Source organism: Rattus norvegicus, chromosome 6 (genome assembly GCF_036323735.1).
Source record: "Rattus norvegicus strain BN/NHsdMcwi chromosome 6, GRCr8, whole genome shotgun sequence".
NCBI classification, from domain to species: Eukaryota; Metazoa; Chordata; class Mammalia; order Rodentia; family Muridae; genus Rattus; species Rattus norvegicus.
The window spans coordinates 14,064,898-14,086,423 of NC_086024.1; the positions used below are offsets into that span (position 1 = coordinate 14,064,898).

At 48.9% G+C, this 21,526-nt stretch overlaps 1 protein-coding gene and 1 pseudogene across 2 annotated transcripts in view; both read right to left on the bottom strand.

Moving 5' to 3' along the window:
- The window catches only part of Prkce (protein kinase C, epsilon), a 486,882-nt gene that overhangs the window by 346,848 nt on the left and 118,508 nt on the right, over positions 1–21,526 (bottom strand). The gene's annotated exons all lie outside the window — the stretch shown is intronic.
- Pgam1-ps7 (phosphoglycerate mutase 1, pseudogene 7) lies at positions 3,862–6,718 on the bottom strand (annotated as a pseudogene).

Consider the following 21,526-nt stretch of genomic DNA (forward strand, 5'->3'; position numbering starts at 1 on the left):
TCTTTTACCCTCTCCGTCTCCCATTGCGTTTCTATTCTACTAGTCACTCTGTTTGCTCTCTAAGTCCAGCCCAGCATCAGTCTAGGTGCAATTACCAAGTGTGCCCAGAACTGCATTAGGCTAAGTTTCAAAACCCGGGCTGTGGTCCAGGCTCATGAGCTCATGGCAGAGGCTCAGTGTTCCCCAGTGGGGCCTTAATAGAAGTCTGGCTTCTCCCAGTTGGAGCTTCACTTTTATATGGCCTAGCATAGCTGTTCCTACAGCCGCCAGCAGAGAAAGTCCCTCGGTCTCTATTCTATGGGCATGGTTCACCTGTGGAATCTGGGGGAGGGGAGGGGTTAGTAGCCCCTCTTGCTCCTCCTAACTCAGTCTCCTGAGTCTGGGATTACAGCGTGAGCTACTCCACTCAGTTGGAAATCTGGACTTTAACCAAAGCCTGGGGTGACTCACTGGGCAGGTTTGAGAAATACTAGCTTCATAGCACACTGTAGGCTTTCAAACCAGGCTGCACTAGTTCTGTGGTATTTTACACAAGCTATACTGTGCAAACAGTCTCCCCATCTGTAAAACAGGACAAATGACAGCAGCTACCTTGCAGCTGTAGTTCAGGGACAACGTATTGGCCAAGCATGCACAAGGTCCGATCTTCAACACTCAGTTCTGCAAACTCACTAGCTAGCTTGCTAACTAACTCAATCATAACTGATTGACAACAGTGGTTCCTATCTAGGCTGTTGAGAGGAAGAGCGCCTAGAGGATATGCTCTACGGTGAACCCCTTGGTTGCTGATGCACTTGGACACCGTCATCCCCATCTACCTCTTCATGCACCGAATAGCCGCTCTCCCGATTGAACCTCAGGGCTGATGCCGGTCCCCACACCTCAGAAATGGAACCCGGCTGCGCCAGGTCTGCTTGTCTGGTTGCAGCGAGTCAGTCAGGGTGCAGATGGAAGCTAAACAGAAAATGGCTGAAAGCAGACACCCAAAAAGGAGTGGGTGGGCACAGAAACGGAAGTCAGGGCAGGGAATCTAAACTTCCCTGATGTCACAGTTTTCTTGGAACCCCATGGAGGAGGCTGCTAAGTAGCAGCTTGAACTATCTCATTACTGTGACTCCTCCTGGAGTCTTGGGACACGTTCTCCTGGGTGACTGGGCTAGGCATAACAGGAAATGCTGGGGAACACAGCACCACGCACAGGAACCCAGAAGGCAAGGGGGAAACACAGGACATATAGGAAACACCAGAGGACTGCAGTCAAGGTCCCCATGGCATTGCTAACACCATAAAAGACCTCAGAATGTGTCTGTGCAAGAAGGCACGGTTGCCTGGGAACCAGGAGATAGGTAGTCATCCCTCAGTGGTTAGCAGGGCTGTAAGATACATGCTCCTCAAGAGACACAAGGAGGCTCAGAAGTTTCCTGCTGCCAGTAGATCCCTTAAAGGTATTGGGTGACTGTTAGTGGGCAAGGGAGAGGGTTCAAGGCAGCCCCCAGACCCTTTGTTTCTACCTCACTCCAGTTCACCTAGAACTGGTAACTTTTCACTGCTACCCGGAAGGCAGAGGTCAGACTTGACTTCCTGGTGGAACCACACATCTGCTGCACTTCCGGGGATGGACTGATTGTTCTCTAGGCCACCACAGATCTCCCCACTCCCCACCACAGATCCCCTGGCCCCTGACCCTAGGACTTAATACACAGATTCTGAGAATAATCATCCTCATTGGTTTGGGAAATCAACCCAAGAACTACACATAATGTCCAAACGATTTCGAATGACAATATTAGTTTTGCTTTTTGTTTCCCTGTAAAACCCACCCTTGTCAGTTTCCCTATCCAGTGTTTCCCACCCTATGTCAGTTTTTCTCAAAGCTTGGCCAGTATCACAACTTAGAGCTCTGCTTTCTTAGTGTTATTTTCTGTTGTTGGTCTATGTTTCTGAGACAGGGTCTCACGAGGAACGCTTAGCCGGCCCTAGAACTCACTCTATAGACCAGGCTGACTTTGAACTCATAGTGATCCAACTGTCTCTGCCCCTGCCCCTGCCCCTGCCTCTCTGCCTCTCTGCCCTCTGCCTCTCTGCCTCTCTGCCTCTCTGCCTCCCTCTCTGCCTCTCTGCCTCTCTGCCTCTGCCTTTGCCTCTCTGCCTCTGCCTCCCTCTCTGCCTCTCTGCCTCTGCCTCTGCCTCTCTGCCTCTCTGCCTCTGCCTCTCTGCCTCTCTGCCTCTGCCTCTGCCTCTGCCTCTCTGTCTCTGCCTCTCTGCCTCTCTGCCTCTGCCTCTCTGCCTCTCTGCCTCTGCCTCTCTGCCTCTCTGCCTCTCTGCCTCTGCCTCTCTGCCTCTCTGCCTCTCTGCCTCTGCCTCTGCCTCTGCCTCTGCCTCTGCCTCTCTGCCTCTCTACCTCTCTGCCTCTGCCTCTGCCTCTGCCTCTCTGCCTCTGCCTCTCTGCCTCCCTCTCTGCCTCTCTGCCTCTGCCTCTCCCTCTCCCTCTCTGCCTCTCTGCCCCTCTGCCCCTGCCTCTCTGCCTCTGCCTCTGCCTCTCTGCCTCCATCCCTGCCTCTGCCTCTCTGCCCCTCTGCCCCTCTGCCTCTCTTCCCCTCTGCCTCTCTGCCCCTCTGCCCCTCTGCCCCTCTGCCCCTCTGCACCTCTGCCCCTCTGCCCCTCTGCCTCTGCCTCTCTGCCTCTCTGCCTCTCTGCCTCTGCCTCTGCCTCTGCCCCTGCCCCTGCCTCTCTGCCTCTGCCTCTGCCTCTCTGCCTCCCTCTCTGCCTCCCTCTCTGCCTCTGCCTCTCTGTCTCCCTCTCTGCCTCTCTGCCTCTCTGCCCCTCTGCCTCTCTGCCTCTCTGCCTCTGCCCCTCTGCCTCTGCCTCTGCCTCTGTCTCTCTGCCTCTCTGCCTCTCTGCCTCTCTGCCTCTGCCTCTGCCTCTGCCTCTCTGCCTCTGCCTCTGCCTCTCTGCCTCCCTCTCTGCCTCTGCCTCTCTGCCTCCCTCTCTGCCTCTGCCTCTGCCTCTGCCTCTCTGCCTCCCTCTCTGCCTCCCTCTCTGCCTCCCTCTCTGTCTCTCTGCCTCTGCCTCTGCCTCTCTGCCTCTCTGCCCCTCTGCCTCTCTGCCCCTCTGCCCCTCTGCCTCTCTGCCTTTCTACCTCTCTGCCTCTGTCTCTCTGCCTCTGCCTCTGCCTCTGCCTATGCCTCTCTCTCTACCTCTCTCTTTGCCTCTGCTTCTGCCCCTGCTTCTGGAGTGTTGGGATTAGAGGTGTGCATCTCCCTCCACACTTGGCTACGTAGTGTTAATTTTGAAGGAAATGTATTACTACTTGGGAAAACTAGTATTACTAGCCATAAGTATTTTTGCTACAATAAAATCAAAATAATAATATTGTGAAGCTGTCTGCCTTTGTTTAAGACGGGAGATTAATGAACGCTAAATGTTAACGCTAATGGAGCCCGAAACTGGGTATTCCTCCCTGATGTTATCAGAAGATTGAAAGAAAACCGGAGAAATGGAGAAAGAGAGAACCTCATTCTTGAGGGCACAATCATATACAGTATAACACCAAACCTAAACACACAATTCTTTGAGTGTGGCAAGTGCTGGCACCTACATAAGCCACACCCCAATAAACAGTAAACGCAAGGAACAATATCATCATCTCATACAGTCTCCAGGGTCCCTTCCTATGTATATACACACTGTCTCCCAGGGAAGAGCAATGGCTTCTTTCTTTCTTTCTTTCTTTCTTTCTTTTTCTTTTTTCTTTTCTTTTTTTTTGGAGCTGAGGATCGAACCCAGGGCCTTGCCCTTGCTAGGCAAGTGCTCTACCACTGAGATAAATCCCCAACCCCGAGCAATGGCCTCTTTGACTGCTTTGATTTATAGCCACATCCACTAGGTTTCATCGGCTCATATTTGGTTCACAGAAGGTTTTTTTCATTGCCAAATCAAAGTTCTGATCATGTAATACTTTGGTATTTGAAATTTTACAACAGGAAGGTATTCTTTCTAAATAGCCAGGTGTGGTGGCACATGCTTTTAATCCCAGCCCAAGTCAGAGGCAAGAGGATGTCTGTGAGTTTGAGGCCAGCCGGGTCTACAAATCAAGTTTCAGGCGTGCTAGGACAATATCATACAGAGACCCTATCTGTCTTAGCTACTGTTCTATGGCTGTGATGAAACACCATGACCAAGGCAACTTATAAAAGAAAGCGTTTAATTGGGCTTGGAATCCACAATGGCTGAGCAAAGGCACTGAACAAAAGCTGAGGGCTCACACATCATCATCTGCCAGCAGGAGGCATCGAGAAAGACAGACTGGGGATGCTAAGATTCTCTGAAAACCTCAAACCCCATCCCCAGTGACACACCTTCTCCAACAAGGTCACACCTATTAATCCTTCCCAAACACTTCCAGGAACCATGGACCAAATATGCAAACATACGAGCCTTGGGGGGAGGTGGGGGATGGGGTCATTCCCATTCATTCAATCCATCAGACTGTCTTTCACTTTGGGAAGCTGGGTTTGGATAGGAAATTCCAATGTAATGCTGATTTCCTGATTTTCCTCCCACTAAATCCCAACTAATCTGATTATCATTTAATCTCCTCCAAAGGAAATCTAGAGTCCTTTATTACCTGCCTGACCCTTCCTTTGTCCTTGCTTAGTCTGTCCGTGCTCCTCACTGGACCACGGTCCCTCCATAGAGCTTGCTCTCTGGTCTACTTTGAGCCCTGCCACTCTCTTCTTGGGACCCTCAGTGCCAGAACCCCGTCTACTCTTCCAAACCGCATTTATGCTTCACGGTTTGCACACAAAGTCCCTTGCTTTGTGATGTTTCTTTTCTTTTAATCTATCTCCTTCTCAGGTAGATTCTTGGGTCCTTGAGGGCAAGCAAAACATTATCCTGACACGGATGCCAAGATATTGAAAGCAGGACAATAGTCGCCAATATATATTTGACCAAAAGAAAATGAAAACTGCTTCCTGATTAGATCCCAACACAGTTCAGAGACATAGCCTAAAGGGCAAACAGCAATGAGTCCAGTACCAGTAGAGATGTCCATGGTTTTTTCTCTTACTTCTTTGGCTTGTTGTTTTATTCCCCGCCACTCCTGTATTATACTGATCTGGAAAGAGACTTCGTTGTTATGTCCAAATGAGTTCTGAACCCACACAGTAGGGTCAAGTAGCTGGAACATGGTTCAGACAGTGAAAGACAAAACCCTGGGGCACTTCATCTCCACAAAACAAGGCAAAGGGCTCCAAACACAGCAAGAAGTACAAGGAGTTTATCCCATTTGATATGAGGAATGTCTTGCTTTCTTGTGACCACACAGGACTGTTTCAACTGGCACTATCAACCTCCATGTTGCTTTTGTGTGCTAATATACATACATATACTTTATTTTCGTAAAAGTAAATGTAATACAAGATTGATCCCAACCTTCTAGGGCCAGCAGCTCCTTTATGGTCAGAGAGAAAGTAGGGTCTTTTAATCACCATGAGGTTATGTTCAGTCTCCACTGGAATGACTATGACCCCAGTTACCTAATTGTGGGAAGAGTGCAGGATAGGTTCCAGGGACAAGACAGGCCCACAGCTTCTCCTCATTGGTCATACCACAGTACAGTCCCTCCCTGACTTCTTCCTAAGCAGGCCCTTAGTAAACAACGAGCTAAGAAAAACTATAATTACTATCTCTCAACTCTCCTGGTACAGGGAGCCGTCCCTGGATGTGGACCAAGAGCCTGCACCCCAGAGGTGTTATTCTGAGTAGATTCTATGAAGGAAGTGGGTGCCGGGGATAAAATACTAAAATGAGAATGGGAGCCACAGGTCCCCATCTGCAGCTACAACTTAAACTGAAGATCCTGAAGATGTAGCCAGTGTGGCAGGTGCAGGGGAGGGTGCGGGAGGCAGGAACAGGCAGGGAGAGAGGGTGTCGGGGTAGGAGTCCGCCTCCTCAACTTCACTTCTTCACCTTGCCCTGAGCAGCCACAGCTTCCATGGCTTTAGGCACGGCCTCCTCGTCTCCCAGGAACCGCATGGGCTTCATGGGCTTCAAGTTCTTGTCCAGTTCATAGACGATGGGAATGCCAGTTGGCAGGTTCAGCTCCATGATGGCCTCTCTGACAGACCATCCAGATGCTTGACGATGCCCCAAAGGCTGTTGCCATGGGTAGCAGTCAAGACCCCTTTCCCCTCCTTGACCTGGGGGACAATTTCTTCATTCCAGAGGGGCAGTGCTCTAGCAGTAGTATCCTTCAGGCTCTCACAGGAAGGTAGCTGGTCCTCAGTCAGGTCTGCGTACCTGCGATCCTTGCTGATGTTGCTGTAGAAGGGATGATCAGGCTCCATTGGAGACGGCGGAACATCATATGATCATCTCCAGATCTTTACCTGTGCCTTCCCATGCTTAGCCGCCGTTTCGGCTTGATTGAGACTTGTTAGACCCCCACAGTGTCGCTCACTGAGGCACCAGGTCCTGACCACTGGCAACCACATCTGGTCAATGGCATCCAGGACTGTCCGGAGGGTCCGGATTGCTCTCTTCTGCACAGAGGTGAAGCAGATGTCAAACTCATAGCCAGCATCTCACAACGCCTGCCTGCCGCGCTTCGCCTCCTTGTGGGCTGCTGGGCTCGCGTCTACCAGCCACTGAAGCACTTCTCCAGGTTCCAGGCACTCTCACCATGCCGGATCGGCACCAGCTTGTAGGCAGCCATGGCGACAGGCAGAGGATGCGGCAGCCTAGCTTGGTGTTTTTGATACAGGATCTCACTCTGCAGCCCAAAACAGTATCAGCCGTATAGCTATTGTCCTGCCCGGGCCTCCTCTTCGAGCCTTCATGAGCCCAGCTCCAGGAAGATGTTGCCTTTGCACATCCAAGCTGTTGCCGAAGTTTTGTTCTCAGAGTCCTTCGCCCTGTTGGCTAAGCTCCAGGGAGTCTGGGGTAGGACTTAAGAGTCTGCACGACATGACAAACACTAATGCTGGTCGCTCATCAGCCACATCAGGAGAAATGCAAGACCTGGGGGTGGGGGGGAAGTGAGCTATTGAGCATCCCCATATCTAGAAACTCAGAAAACTGTGACCCTGGCTAGTGCGGAGCCTAAATTGCATTCTGGTTTCTTGTACTTCCCTCACTGGAGGTAGAGTAAAAACAAAAACAAAACAAAAAAAAAAACAACAAAAAACCCCAAAAAACAAAAAACAAAAACAACAAAACAACTCTTGCTCCCTCTTGTTCTCTCTTGCTCTTCCCCTCTCCCCCCATTGTCCCCTCTCTCCCATTCCCTTCCCCCTTCTCTCCAAGTACTCATGGCCGGCCTCTACTCAACTCCTCTCCTCCTCTCCTCTTCTATTTCTCTACTCTCTCTCTTCCTCTGCCCTACCTCCCTCTTAACTCCCCTCCCCGTACTCTGAATAAACTCAATTCTATACTAAAAACAAATAAAACAAAAACAAACAAACAAAAACCCCTTGCAATGAGAGGTGACAAATGTAGTCTAAAATGTAGAGAGATGTCAATTCACAGTCAAGGCACAGCAAAGGAAAGCCACAGTCATTGACCTAGGGCCTGGCTCTGTTTCCCAAATAGCACTGCTCAGCTGTGCTCTTCTGTTCCTAGAAGCAGAATCAACAATAAAGGAATGTGTCGAAGCCTTGGGGGGGGGGAGCGTGTGTGTGAGCACACACACTTGGCGGTGAGTGAGGATGACTGACTGTATGTGCATGTGAGAGGATGTGTACATGTGTGTGAGTGTGTCTATATGAGTGTGTGAGTATGAGTGCACATGTATGTGTATGGGTGTGAGTGTGTCTATATGAGTGTATGTGTCTGTAATCTTGTGTGTGTGTGTGTAAGTATGTGTATATGAGTGTGTATTGAGTATGTGAGTGTATGTGAAGGTGTGTATGCATGAGTGTGTATGTGAATGTGTGTGTGTGTGTGTGTGTGTGTGTGTGTGTGTGTGTGTGTGACAATGCAGCTGTTCTTTTACATTAAAAGGCTAACCATGGGGCAGCAACTCAGGACTATGCCTCCAAGGGAACTGGCACTCTTACCACAGCTAATGAAAACCTCGAGCATTTGCCCTTTGCCACCAGAACACAAAGAAGGTTTTGACATGGCTGTGTGTAAAGGAGGTGGAAGTCGATCCAGCACTCAGAGCTTCCACTGAAAATAAACAAACAGCCCCAGCCTGGCTGGGGTGGGGTGGAGGAGACCAGGACTGCCAAGCACTGGCCTGCGAGCACGGTGCCCAAGGGGCCAGCCACGCACTATTTATATTGTAATCCAATTTGGATGGAGAAGGCACACAAGAATAAATTGATTATCTTGAAACCGTAAGAGCAAAATTCACCAAGACAAAAAGTAACGAGGAGGAAGCACCTGCCCAGGCCACCTGAGGGGTGCTTCTCATGAACTGCTGGGAATCCACTTTGCTTTCTGGACTCAGACAGGAGGAAACTGTGGCTAGGTGAAGGTTTGCCAGAAACCACATTCCAGCTGGTGGGTAGGGGTTTTCAGAGTTTCTTCCCCTTTGCTATTTGCACAAGTACATGTGTGCATGCATGCATACAGGTATGTATGTATGTATGTATGTATGTATGTATGTATAACATGATCAACTATAAACACACACACAGGATCATATGACAAAGAGTTCAGTGCTTCTGAAAAAGAAAAGCCAATACTTCACGGAAAACAAGCATCTCTCCCGACTCTAAGGGTCAAACAAAAGCATGCATTATCCTGCAAACACTGGCTCTCTATCCCAACTCTCACTCATCCCGTCTTCCATGGAGACTAGATTCAACTCTGTCTTTCCACAGCCACAATGGTCACCATTGATCAAACATGCCGTGCGTGCCACAGGCTAGAGTTGCACCATTGAGAACAACTAAGCTGGGACTGAGATAGGGCCTGTCGGCCCATTTACAAGATAAAGAACCAGAGGCTCACAATCCCCAGCAACAAGTCTGTCTACAGTCGGCTTCATTAGATTTCACCGCCTCTAAGAAAGCCCCTACATATGGTCCTCCAAACCGACGTACATTCCAGAGAGTGGCCAGCTAGGCCTGTGACTTCTGGAGGGCTAGTGTCAGAGGATTTAGATGGGAGGACAAGAGGAGACTTGGTGAAGCTTGGTGAAGTCTCTTGAACTGAACTATGGGAGGGATAATTTCTTGACTCAGCTAAAGAGACTATTGAAGACGAATTTAAGGAGAGAAACGCCACCCACCTCGCCAGCTGCCTATGTGAAGATACCACTCTTGGCTGCATCCTTGCCTCTGTGAGTTCCTCATATGGAAAGTAAGAACAGATATAACCGAGAGATTCTCTCCAGCCTCACTGCTGTTCACTCTTGATTCAGAGGAAAGGTATCAGTTATCTAGGGTTTAGAATACTGTTTTTAGGCACAAAGAGAGTTTAGGGAAGGGATGACCAAGTCCTCTTCCAGCCTGTCACCTGTGATCCTTTCCAACAATGAGTTAACATTTATAATAATAATAATAATAATAATAATAATAATAATAATAATAATAAATGATGTGATGATGATGATGATGATAACAATACAACCCGGACCTTGTGGCACCATAGCCTCCAATGACCTTGGGAAAGTGTTGAGAAGAACCATGTTTAAATTCCTGAAAGAACAAGGAAATTCATGTGTTCACCAGAGCTGAGACGGTAACGAGACGATCAAGTCTCTGTTGTTTTATTAGTTGGTGCAGAAGTTACATAGGGGCTAGTGGTGAGCAGCCTTAGGCATGAGTGTTTGACCAATAGAAAACAGGGAACACAGGCTTCCCATTTTAAGGTGAAGGAAGGTTATTCAGAGACATAGTAAAACTCTGTATGATCACTCAAGAAAACATAGCTGAAGCTGGCCTCCAGGTTCTGGGTGGGATGCTGGTGTAGTAATACAAGGACACCGCATGCTCTGGCAATTCCTGTAAACTGAACTGTGCCAGCCAAGCTGTTCTCAGTGGCCCAGCAGTGTCCCCAGCTGAGTGGGCTCACAAGTAGAAAAAAATTTTTTCTGGTGGTCCATTTCCTAAAATAGAGACATACTACTTCAACGAAGCAAGCCATGGCACACGACTTTGAGAGAAGGGCATGACCTATGGGGAAAAAGCATCCCAAGGGGATCAGATGTCAGCCCTGCCACCAACCATCTGGGGTTTGGGCATGACTCATTGTTTTTTTTTTTTACCTGTTCCTAGAAAGAGCAAATCAAATTGGAAACATGAGTTATCGCTTTCTGTCCGAGAGCCGATGGCCACCCTGCCCTGATTCAAGGAGCCACAGCCTTTTGGTCAAGACATCAAGTATGACTGGCACAAGTCCTGGCAGGAACCACCTCTCTGTAAGATATACAGGCACAGAGAAACAGGTTCAAAGGCACTGTGAGAATGTAATCAGTGTAATGAACGATGTGGGAAACCTTAAGAATGACTCACTTCTTCGACGGAAGAAAAAACAAGGAGAAGCAAACAGAACAGGAAGAAGGAGGAACGTACAAACAGAATGAAACGTGGAGGGCGGTCCCCAAACCCAGTATCAAGAGCCATCGTCAACATCAGACAGCATTGGATAATAAGTTATCAGACAACCGGGAAAGTCTGCACGCAGATTAAAGATCGGCGATACAAAGGAATCTGTGCCTTTAAAGTGTGAAGATGCCTTTGTGGCTTATGCAGTTTTTGGACATGCCCTTATCTTTTGAGACAGACCCAGATATATTTACAGAAACAATGTGGGCTGTTTGGAACGTCGTTGAAAGCAATCCATTTGGGAGAACCGGTGGCAGGGAGCAGAGATAACCCATGCATTAGTAAGTGCTAACGCCTGAGGGAAATGTAGATTTTGTACTGCTCTGTTTGTATACGCTCAAAACTCCCCATAATAAATCAGGCTTGGTGCTGCATACCTGTGATCCCAGCGTTCGGAAGCGGGTGGCAGGAAGATCTACTGTAAAGCCAGCTTGGGTTACAGACCAAAAACTGTCTCGCAAAAACCAAGGGCTAGAGCTGTGTGTCTCAGGGGTAGAAGCCTTGCCTGGCAGGTGCACGGCCCTGGGTTTGAGTTCAAGAAGAAAACTCTCCAGGGTAAGAGAAGTGAGGGCTGTGACTTGAGTTTTTATGACAGTAAGATAGTTAAAAACAATACTATCCAAAATAATTCACATACTATTGATTGGATTATTAATTGACTTACACTGTAGTTAAATCTTTATTTACTAATGTAAGTTCTTTCCTCCCCAGACTGCCATGAGGCACAGTTAAGGAAGAGTCAGCCAACTGGGAACTTGTTTCTTGATTGTGTCAGGTACACATGAGGTGGCTCATCAGGAGGAACGCTGTAGTAAGAACACTGTGCCCAGCACGCCCATTTATTTATGAAATATTAATGACAGCTATGCACTGAGGTCAGGAGGTGGAGCAACAAAGGTCACATTTTGAGCTCCCACTAGGTGGCAGTGTTGTTTTCTTGCCATTATGCAAATAGAGGGGCAGGCCACTGAGGGGAAACAAGCATCTCTCAAAGACACTTCTGCAGTTCTATCCCATGGCAGTGGGACAGCGGTTAGCCTGAAGAAGCACTGTGCCAACAGGACAGCGCCAGCACTGTTGAGGAAATCCCGTGGAGAGCCTCCATCTCTTGGAAGTGGGTGGGGTTAGATACTAGACACAGAAGGAGGAGGGGAGAAGGGCCATGGAATGAAAGTGGAGGTTGCATCTCAAAGAAGGAACAGCCAGAAGTGAGAACTCTCTAGAAGCCTGAACCATGACTCAACTTTCCACCATTCATGTAACCCGTGGAGATGGAGCCGTCTCTGGAGGGCTTCCCCAGCATTGCTAGTGAGGAAGAAGAAGACTCAAGGCTACTCTGACTTGCTATTTATGTCCAAACCACCTTCCAGAACTATCCAATCCGAGCAATGAACACGCTTGCCTACCTTAAGGCATGAGCGTTTGAAATTGGTCCCATCTCCAGCACCTCTACTTTGATATCTCTGTTGGGCGGTTGCTATCATCGTTTCTCCTTAAACTACCCACAGCTCTATGAGGAAGGGACAAGTGGACCTACTGTGGGATGGATGGTGTCGTGCTGAGGTGTGCGGGGCTCTGCTACGAGCCTGGGTTCCAGTCTTGAGTCCGTCTGAGCTTGATGAGTTTCCCTAACATCTCCAGGACCCGGACTCTCTATCTGAAAACACGGCACTTACGATGTGGAGTTGGTGGTGACACACTGATCATGCAGGGGACCAGGATGCGTCTGGCATGTATTCTAGCCTCAGTTCTGTCCCTCGCAGATGGGTCCCTGTGCAGGCCAGAGTCATCCCTAGGGATTTGTTGATGGTGACAGCATGGAGAAAGAGTGAAGTAAGCAAAGGGGGCTATCCAGTGCTCTCTGGGTTTCTCTAAAACTTAGAAATCACATACTTCCCTGGAACATTCTTCAAATATTTCTTCCAGGGCTTAGTTAATTATGAGTAGGGAGAAATCTAGGTACTGATGACACCCACCTCACACCTGGCAAATCTCTCAGAGGTTTGCCCAATGCCTCTGCTCCTGTCCTGTCCACTTTTAAGACAGTTGAGTACCGCTCTGCTGGTGCACTCGCAACACTACACTCTGTGATACATATTCCGGACCTCAGCTCGATTACTAACTGTGTGTGGCAATCTCATTTCCCAGGTAGGCAGGGGCATAAGGTTCTGAGCGCTTCTGATATTCACCCAGGACCCTTGACACTAAGAAAACGGGTAAGCAAGAGCCACTGTTGGATCCTTCAGGATCTACCATCTATGCCTTCATACAGCTTAATATCAAACAGTCGATTCATACAAAAGGATGTTTGTAAAACATATGTGAGTTTTGAAGCGGAACAGGAAGGATTCCAAGGAGCTGGGCCCCCAACCAGAACCCGAGAAGGCAGCATTAGAGACCCCACCATGCTCATCTCTGCTGCTGGCCTCCTGTCTGCCCTGCCCTGGGCAAGCAGTTCCCTGAATTTGCACTTCTCATTCTCCCAGAGATTTCCTCTGTTTGCTTTGGACTAGAGTGGAATGTGTTCACAGCAAAGGACACCCGTGTGCTTAGCACTACAATGAGGAAACTGAATCCTCAGCCCCCAGAAGTTCTTGGTGCCCATCTCTTTTCTTAGACGCTGGATTCTCCCAACACTGGACCATGAGCTTCCATCTAATACATGGAAGATTTCCACACGAATGCAGGGGATATTAAAACCAGAAGAAACATTGGCGCCAAGGACTAAGAGTTTTCTTGGAGAATTTTGGTTTCAAAAGTGATCTGTCACAAAAGACCCTGAGGTTGGCCTCCTCTGGAAGTTTCTAACAAGCTCTGTAATCACACATGGGCTTCTTTAAATAGGATCTGCATATGACGGAGAAGAATTGAGGGGCAGATCAGGCGGCCGAATGCCACCATTAAAGCCTTGTGTGCGTCTTTATTAAATCATCTGAGTTAATATTTGTAACAGGCAGGCCTTGGTCAAAAAGCAAAAGAGTTCGCAAAGGAGGCCACCTACAGCAAATCCTGAGCTGGAGACTGACGCACTTTTGAGAAGAGGCTGATTTGCTGAAGGGAATGCGAGCCTATCCATCTGTCTGCCTGTGAAGACCCCCTAAAGAAGTAGCTCTTGTAGCCTTGGAAGGCACTGTGCAAGCTGTCAAAGGAAAAAAGCAAGGAACGGTCCTCCCAAGCTGGGAAGTCAACACACCGCAGCAGTGCCCAGGCTAGTAGATGCCATCAGCAGTGACCAGGTCAGTAGATACCATCAACAGTGACCAGACCAGTAGATGACATCAACAGTGACCAGGCCAGTAGATGCCATCAGCAGTGACCAGGTCAGTAGATGCCATCAGCAGTGACCAGGTCAGTAGATGCCATCAGCAGTGACCAGGTCAGTAGATACCATCAACAGTGACCAGACCAGTAGATGCCATCAGCAGTGACCAGGCCAGTCAGATGCCATCAACAGTGACCAGGCCAGTAGATACCATCAACAGTGACCAGACCAGTAGATGCCATCAGCAGTGACCAGGCCAGTCAGATGCCATCAACAGTGACCAGGCCAGTAGATGCCATCAGCAGTGACCAGGCCAGTAGATGCCATCAACAGTGACCAGACCAGTAGATGCCATCAGCAGTGACCAGGCCAGTAGATGCCATCAGCAGTGACCAGGCCAGTAGATGCCATCAGCAGTGACCAGGCCAGTAGATGCCATCAGCAGTGACCAGGCCAGTAGATGCCATCAGCAGTGACCAGGCCAGTAGATGCCATCAGCAGTGACCAGGTCAGTAGATGCCATCAACAGTGACCAGGCCAGGAAGATACTGTCAAGAGCAGACCAGTGACATTTTTACTTTAGGGTAACCAACAGCTGCCTGAGGGACCTAAGACACGTGCAGTAGGAGAGAATCCACGCCGGGTGGTGCAAATGTAGCCAACTACCCAGGACCCTGAGTCCATGGGACCGAGGGGAGCACCCATTACTGTGTGTCTCAAAACCTAGTAGAAGTCCTAACCTCATTCTTAATATACCTCACACTTAATATACCAGACAAGAATAGCTCTTACCTCTCAGCACAAGAGCTGACTTCTGCAACAGGTAGACACTATTACAGAGCTCCACGACAGGCTCAAATGCAGAGAGAAAGGACCGTGGGGTGCCTAGCCACAATCCACAATGCAGCCCCTACGGCCTAAGGCTCAGGGGAAATGCCGGAGACGGAATGTGAGAGCCAGGGGACCAGGACCCTCACCTGCTACATAGCGTCCTCTAGATGTGACAGGGAGGCTGTACCCATCAAATCTCTACAATCCGTTGCCAAAGCTGGACCTTCACGACGACAACACCAGTTGATACGCCACAGTAGGAGTGGAAATTCCACAAGGCTCTGTCCCTAGATGAAGAGCTACAGGCAACCAATAACTGCTGAGAAGGGAAGAATCGCTTTTCACCAGAGACAACAGGCTCCCTGTGGTCAGCCCCAGACACCTCTACATAAAAGCAAAGAGACCCAGTAGGTTAAGAGTATGTTCATATGTATATGTGTTCAAATGTACGTTCTGTGTATGGATATATATATATATATATATCAATATATATATGTTTCAAATCAGATATAAATTCAAATGTGTATATATAAGTGTATATATAAATATATATACATATACACATATACACATATATACATATATACACACACATCGTTGAATATGTTATGAATTTGAGAGGGAATTCGGAGGAACACGGAAAGAGTTAGTGAGGATTAAGGGATAGAAAATATGTAAATACAGTTTTAATGTATAGAATTTAAAATTTTCTAATTAAAAATTCTTCCTCCACCCTTTCATGTGCAGGCTACTGACCACCCGTTCTGTCCAGTGGGAAATGGTGATTTCAGCCCCTCCTGGGTCAAAAAGCTGAATTCGTGAGGTACACGCGCTGAAGCTTACAAGGCTTCCAACAATGCCTGACCTTGTGGAAAATGCCAGAAGAATCACTCAAAAAAAAAAAAAAATGGAGAGTTTGAGTAGGGCTCTGTCAGATGTCTCTTCACAGAACGTTCTCTTTTCAGGTGCCGGCTATACATGGAATTCAATCTCTAACTATCCTGGAAGGAGCTCATCTTCTTTTACATGGCAAAATGGATGTCTACTTCCAGGATGTGAGCTATCCCAACCCTGGGCCCATCTGAATTCACGTCTGACATCCCTCCTGTCCTATCCCAGCCTGCTGAGGTCATGTGTGTGCCCGTCGCCCCACACAGACTGATCTGTTTGCTGCGCTGTCCTCACTTTTCTTCATGAAGGGTGACACACATGGATACAGAAGTACTCACTTTCACGGCACCAGCTGAGGAACCACGCCTAGCACACAGCTTATAGGCCATAGTTAAGTCCCTGGTGGGTTAATTCTTAACGAGATCATGTTTCAACATTTAACAATAGACTATGATCTGAGAGATGTGTTGTGTGGCAACTCTACCATTGTTATAAACGTTGTATAATGTGCTCGCACAAACTAACAGTAATAATATCACTAGACGGTGTGATCTTACGGTCTCGCCATGGTTATACAAGCAGCCTGGGCCAGGATGGTAATTTCCTATGGTGTAGCTAATCTCCATGAGTAGAACAGAAAATCCTCATGTTAGAAGAATGAATTCCCACTCCACTGCATCTTCTATGTCCCCGCCCTCGGGGATCTGAACACTGCTCTCTAAAATGAGCAGATGGGTGGGTGCTTATTCAGGAGGGAGACTGGTGAAGAAGTACAGCTAGTGGCCCTGGCCACACTCCTCTGTAAGCTACCCTCATGGAGCCATCAACTGAGGCTGGCTGGAGACAAGAGAGCTACAATGGAATCAGGCTCCCGAACACCCCAGTGACTAGTTAAACTCCGCCATTGCTTAAGTTGAGGCTTAGGCCAAGGCAAGAAAGTGACTAAGAAGAGAATTTCTCTATGGATGCTGCCATAGTCACCAAAACCTCCCAGGAAAGTAAGACCAGATTGAGGCGCCAGCTCCCATGATGCCGTGGCAGAGGAACAAGGCCCAGAACTCGAGCTGATCATCAACACACGGATTCCACACTGTCGTCAGCGTGGCAAGGAGCAAACACCAGGATTAGTGACACTTTAGAGAGGTGTAATTATTGGCTCTGAGGCCAGATTTGAGAGTAAACCCAGCTCTGTGTTTGAGTGGCTGGGCCACTGTCATTTGTCTTCTCCGGGTTTGCCTTTTCTCCAGGGAGTGATGGGCAGCCCTGGGGTCACACCAGCATATGAGCCCTTCCAAGAAACGAGTGCCGACCTTTGATCTTACTCTAACGATGGGGCTGAAGCCCTGGGGCTTGAGTTGAGACCCCCTCCTTGCTGAACTTATATGATTTTACTCATTCATCAGACACTGACTGACTGAAACGTCTGCTATGTGCCAGATCCTTCTATGAACTCAGAGTACTCTGAGGAACAAGGAGAGAGAACACCATCTTTGCCGACCCTACATGCCAGCAGTAAATAAACAAAGCACATGACGTCTTAGACTGTGATCAGCGCAGGAGGAGGAGGACCAGAATGGGAGAAGACCACCGTGGTTTGAAGGAGAGTTTTCAGGACATGGCTAACAGTGGGGTCTTTGGCTCCAAAGCCTTGAAGGGAGAAGAGTCAGATTAGGAGTGATCTCGGATGAGGAAAGAGCTACCATGAAAGCAGGGGACTGCTTGGACAAGAATCCAGTAGAATAGTTTTATTTTAGAAAACAAAGCCACAAAATATGACTGTAGGGTTGGGGGATCTTGGCCCAGCCTTAGAGGTTATTATAAGGTTTTGTGTGTTTCCCTCACACCACAGGATCCCAAGCAGATAAAGAACTCGCCTGAGATGACGCCAGCTGGGACATCAGGGAAAGGTCATAAGGAGACACAGAGACCAGTCGGGAGGCCACTGCAGTGTCACTGAAGGTTGCAGACTGGACTGTGGCATGGGGAGGAGCACTCAGACTCTGGATTCACATCTTTTGTGCTCTGCATCCCAACCTGGAAGCACTTCAGTGCCCCCTTCCTATCCTCCAAGGAGATGTGGCCATGACAATCACACAGAAATGTCTGGGGAAGTCGCTTCGATTTCAAATGTCACAGAAGGCAAGCACAGACACACATCTGTAAGCCCAACACTTAGGAGGAGGAGGCAGGAAGATCTGGGGTTTGGACTCTAACCCCATAGTCTCGTCAAATCAGCCTGTGCTACAGTGAGACCCTGTCTCAAAAAACAAACAAAGAAACAAACATAGAATGCTCCCACACACTCAGGGAAGCACGAATAATTTCTTGCTGGTAGGGGAATTTCATTAGCTTCAAATACTGTTAGCACTGCTGTGAACATCTGCATGGAGTCCATCTCTATACATCTGTCCCATGTGGAGACACACACACACACACACACACACACACACTCTCACATATGCAAGCACACACACACTCACACACTCACACACACTCTCACATACTCATACACACACTCACACACACTTATACACACACTCACACACACTCACACACTCACACACACTCTCACACACTCTCACATACTCATACACACACTCACACACACACATTCTCACATTTGCAAGCACACACACACTCACACACTCACACATACTCTCACATACTCATACACACACACTCACACACTCACACACACACTTATACACACACTCACTCACACACTTACACACACTCTCACGCACACTGTCATGTACATTCACATACTCACACACACACACTCATTCATGCACACTCACACGCACACACACCCTCACACACACACATACACACACAGAGTTAGAGAGACAGAGAAAGACAGAGAGACAGAGAAAGACAGAGAGACAGAGAGACAGAGGCAGACATTCAGACATACATACACCCACAGGGAAACTGCAATAGCCAGACCCCAGCAGGCTGGTTAACATACTTCTTTAACATGAGCAACTTAAGGTCATAAGCCTTTGTTCCTCATGAGTAACTAGGGGTCACGACTCAGACTATGAGAATCAAAGGACCACCATATGAGGTAACAGTGAGTATAGTAACTGCCCCATAGGGTTGTCTCAAAGCACCTTCCTTTTCTTTCCAGTGCTGAGTTCCCGGGACTCACTGCCACCAGACCATCCAGACTTCAGAGTGACCCACGTGTGGAAAACCGTGAAGTGTCCCCATTTCTATTGTTGCTTTACTATCCTGTTTACCATTAGGAAAAACAACTTCCTTTACCACACCCTGCTGGGGCTCTGTCACTGTGCTTCCTCTGGTCAACGTGATACCCTGGACTTGGAGACAGCCTCAGGAATGGGAGGAGCTGGGCCAGGGCCCCAAAGCCCATGGGAAAGGGTGTGCTGGCTCTATGGAACCTGGGTGGACCCCTCTGGGAGGGAGTCAGAGTCAGGGTGACCAGGAAGCCTGGCTGGATTCATTGATTAGGAGGCAGAGCTGGGGTTCGGATGGTTTCAGAAGCCGAGGCCTGTTGACTATTTCCCTGGGCCTGTGACTTAGAAACAGCCTTTGGCTGGATGCCACCTCTCATACTGCCTGTCCTGTAAGGTCACACACAGAGTCATGCCTGCCTCCTCACATTCAGCTCACCCCAGAGGAGAGAAAGCCAAGTGGAAGGGAGGAGGGCGACTCGACACGAAATAGGAAAGAGAAAGAGATGGGAAAACAGAAAAGCTAGGAATGCAGTCACTGAGGCCATGCGGAGCTTGTCTGCACAGTTCCCTCCCCTTCTCCCATGGGCTTTGCACTGTCTTGTGTTCATAACTTAACATGTGTTTTTAAGAAACACCTCCAAAGGGGAAGGCTCAAAGCTCAAAGGCATGATGAGGCCACACTCATTCCGACCAGGCCAAGTCCAATTCTTCTTCATGCGTCTCTGAAGCATGGAGGCCACTTGAAACTCCAACCAGGCAGACAAACTCCTACTTCTTCTAGCCCCATGTCTTTCTAAGAGGGCTACGCTCTAAGGCAGCATACACAGAACAGAGAGCTGGGTGATGACAGATAGCTGTGACATTTGGGCACGGTCATAAAAGATAAGGAGAGTGCCTTTTATGCAGAGCCACCTGAGGCAGACCACAGTGGGGCACAGGACTGTGGTCATCTAAATTTTCTTCTTCCCATCATTTTGAAGCATCGCCCTTCCCAAGGCCAAAGCCCACTTGGGACTAGTTTTTCTCCAGGTTAACTGTGTCAAGAAGCACCCAAGCAGTCAATTCATTTAAGTCTTGATCTGAAGGAGGAGGAGGAGGAGGAGGAGGAGGAGGAGGAGGAGGAGGAGGAGGAGGAGGAGGAGGAAGAGGAGGAAGAGGAGGAGGAAGAAGAGGAGGAGGAGGAGGAGGAGGAGGAGGAAGAGGAAGAAGAAGAGGAGGAAAGTGGGGAAGGAGAGAGAGAGAGAGAGAGAGAGAGAGAGAGAGAGAGAGAGAGAGAGATAGATCAGGGGTGCAATAGTGGTTTTTGCCAAATTGACACAAACCTAGACATATCTAGGAAGAGGGATCTTCAATAGAGGAATTGACTCCATCACATTGGCCCGTGAGCATGTCTGTTGATTGCTAACTAATGCAAGAGGGCCCAGCCCACTGTGGGTGGTGTCATCCCTAGGCGGGTAGATCTGAGCTGTATAAGGAAGGGAACCTAAGGGTTGGAAAGATGGCTCAGTGGTTAAAAAGGGGATGGAAGCCAGTATTCATCATCCCTCCATAGTCTCTTTTTCAGTGCCTGCCTCAGTTCTTACCTTGGCTTCCCCTGATGATGGACTATAAACTGTAAGCCAAGTAAACATGCTTCTCTCCCATGTTTCCTTTGGTCAGTGTTTTATCACAACAGGGAAGCAAACTAGCAGAGAGGCTGCTCCTGGGGAAGCAGCAGAGCCCGCTCCATTTGTTAGAAGGCTTTGGCAGTAAGGGAGAGGAACAAACATAGGAGGTATCTCAACCCCTACTCCCAAGGAACTTCATCCTAGCAACCTGGACAGACCTCCCGAGGACAGTGACACAGCCACCGGCTGGCCACAACTGTCAGAGAGCACAGCTGAGCACGGAGAGCAAGGAACCAGAGCAGAGCTGTCTGTAAGACTCTCGCCTTCCAGGAAAGAGCACTGCACCTTATCCCAGAGAGCCTTTCTGGTTTAGCCTCGGACACTACCACAGCCACCTCGCTGTCCCCACTCCATGGGAAAGAGCCAAACCCTAAACACCTAACAAGGAGGAGCTCAAGAGACTGTCACAGAGCAGACACCATTCCAGGTCTTGGTGTGGCTTTGCTCACTATACTGCTCCAGTTCAAGTTGGGGTGTGGTTAAGGTGGGGGTGAGAAGGAATGGGGATGGGAGTAGGGAGTGGGGGAAGCTGGGGTGGAGGTCTGGCGGTGTTGAGACACGTGTTTATTTCAGCTTCTAATCTTATCCCCCAGACTGCTGCCCCCACAGCCACACGACGGCCTTCTCCACACAAAGCTCGTTCTGCAGAGCCACAGGTTGGTCCTATGTAATGTGAGCCCATGCCAGACACTCAACTCAGCCACCAACAAGCTGTGTGCTGCCACTTAACTGTTCCAAGCACAGTCATCAGGTGGTTGTGCTGGGGAAGAGCCAGGCCGAGCACAAAGCCCAGAACAAGGTCAACCACTAGGAAGGCAACTGAGCGAGATAAGGGTGGGACAATAAAAGCTGCAGTTGCCATTCCTGAATTTCTCTCTCACGGTGACCCTTGAACATCCCTCCCCAGTTGCACTACTTCTTTCTTGCTCCAACATTCCCTGCTTTCTTTCCCCTCTGGTACTTTCACTGTCATCTCTGGCTTTCTGAAGAAGAAAGGCCGAGTTAGGTACCACGTCTCTGGGGGCTGCTAGCCCACTTCTGCTACCCAGTAACCGCTTCTACTGACATAAACAAGCTGTGTGGCTTCTCCTGCTCCCAGTTTCCCCTGTTGTCAAA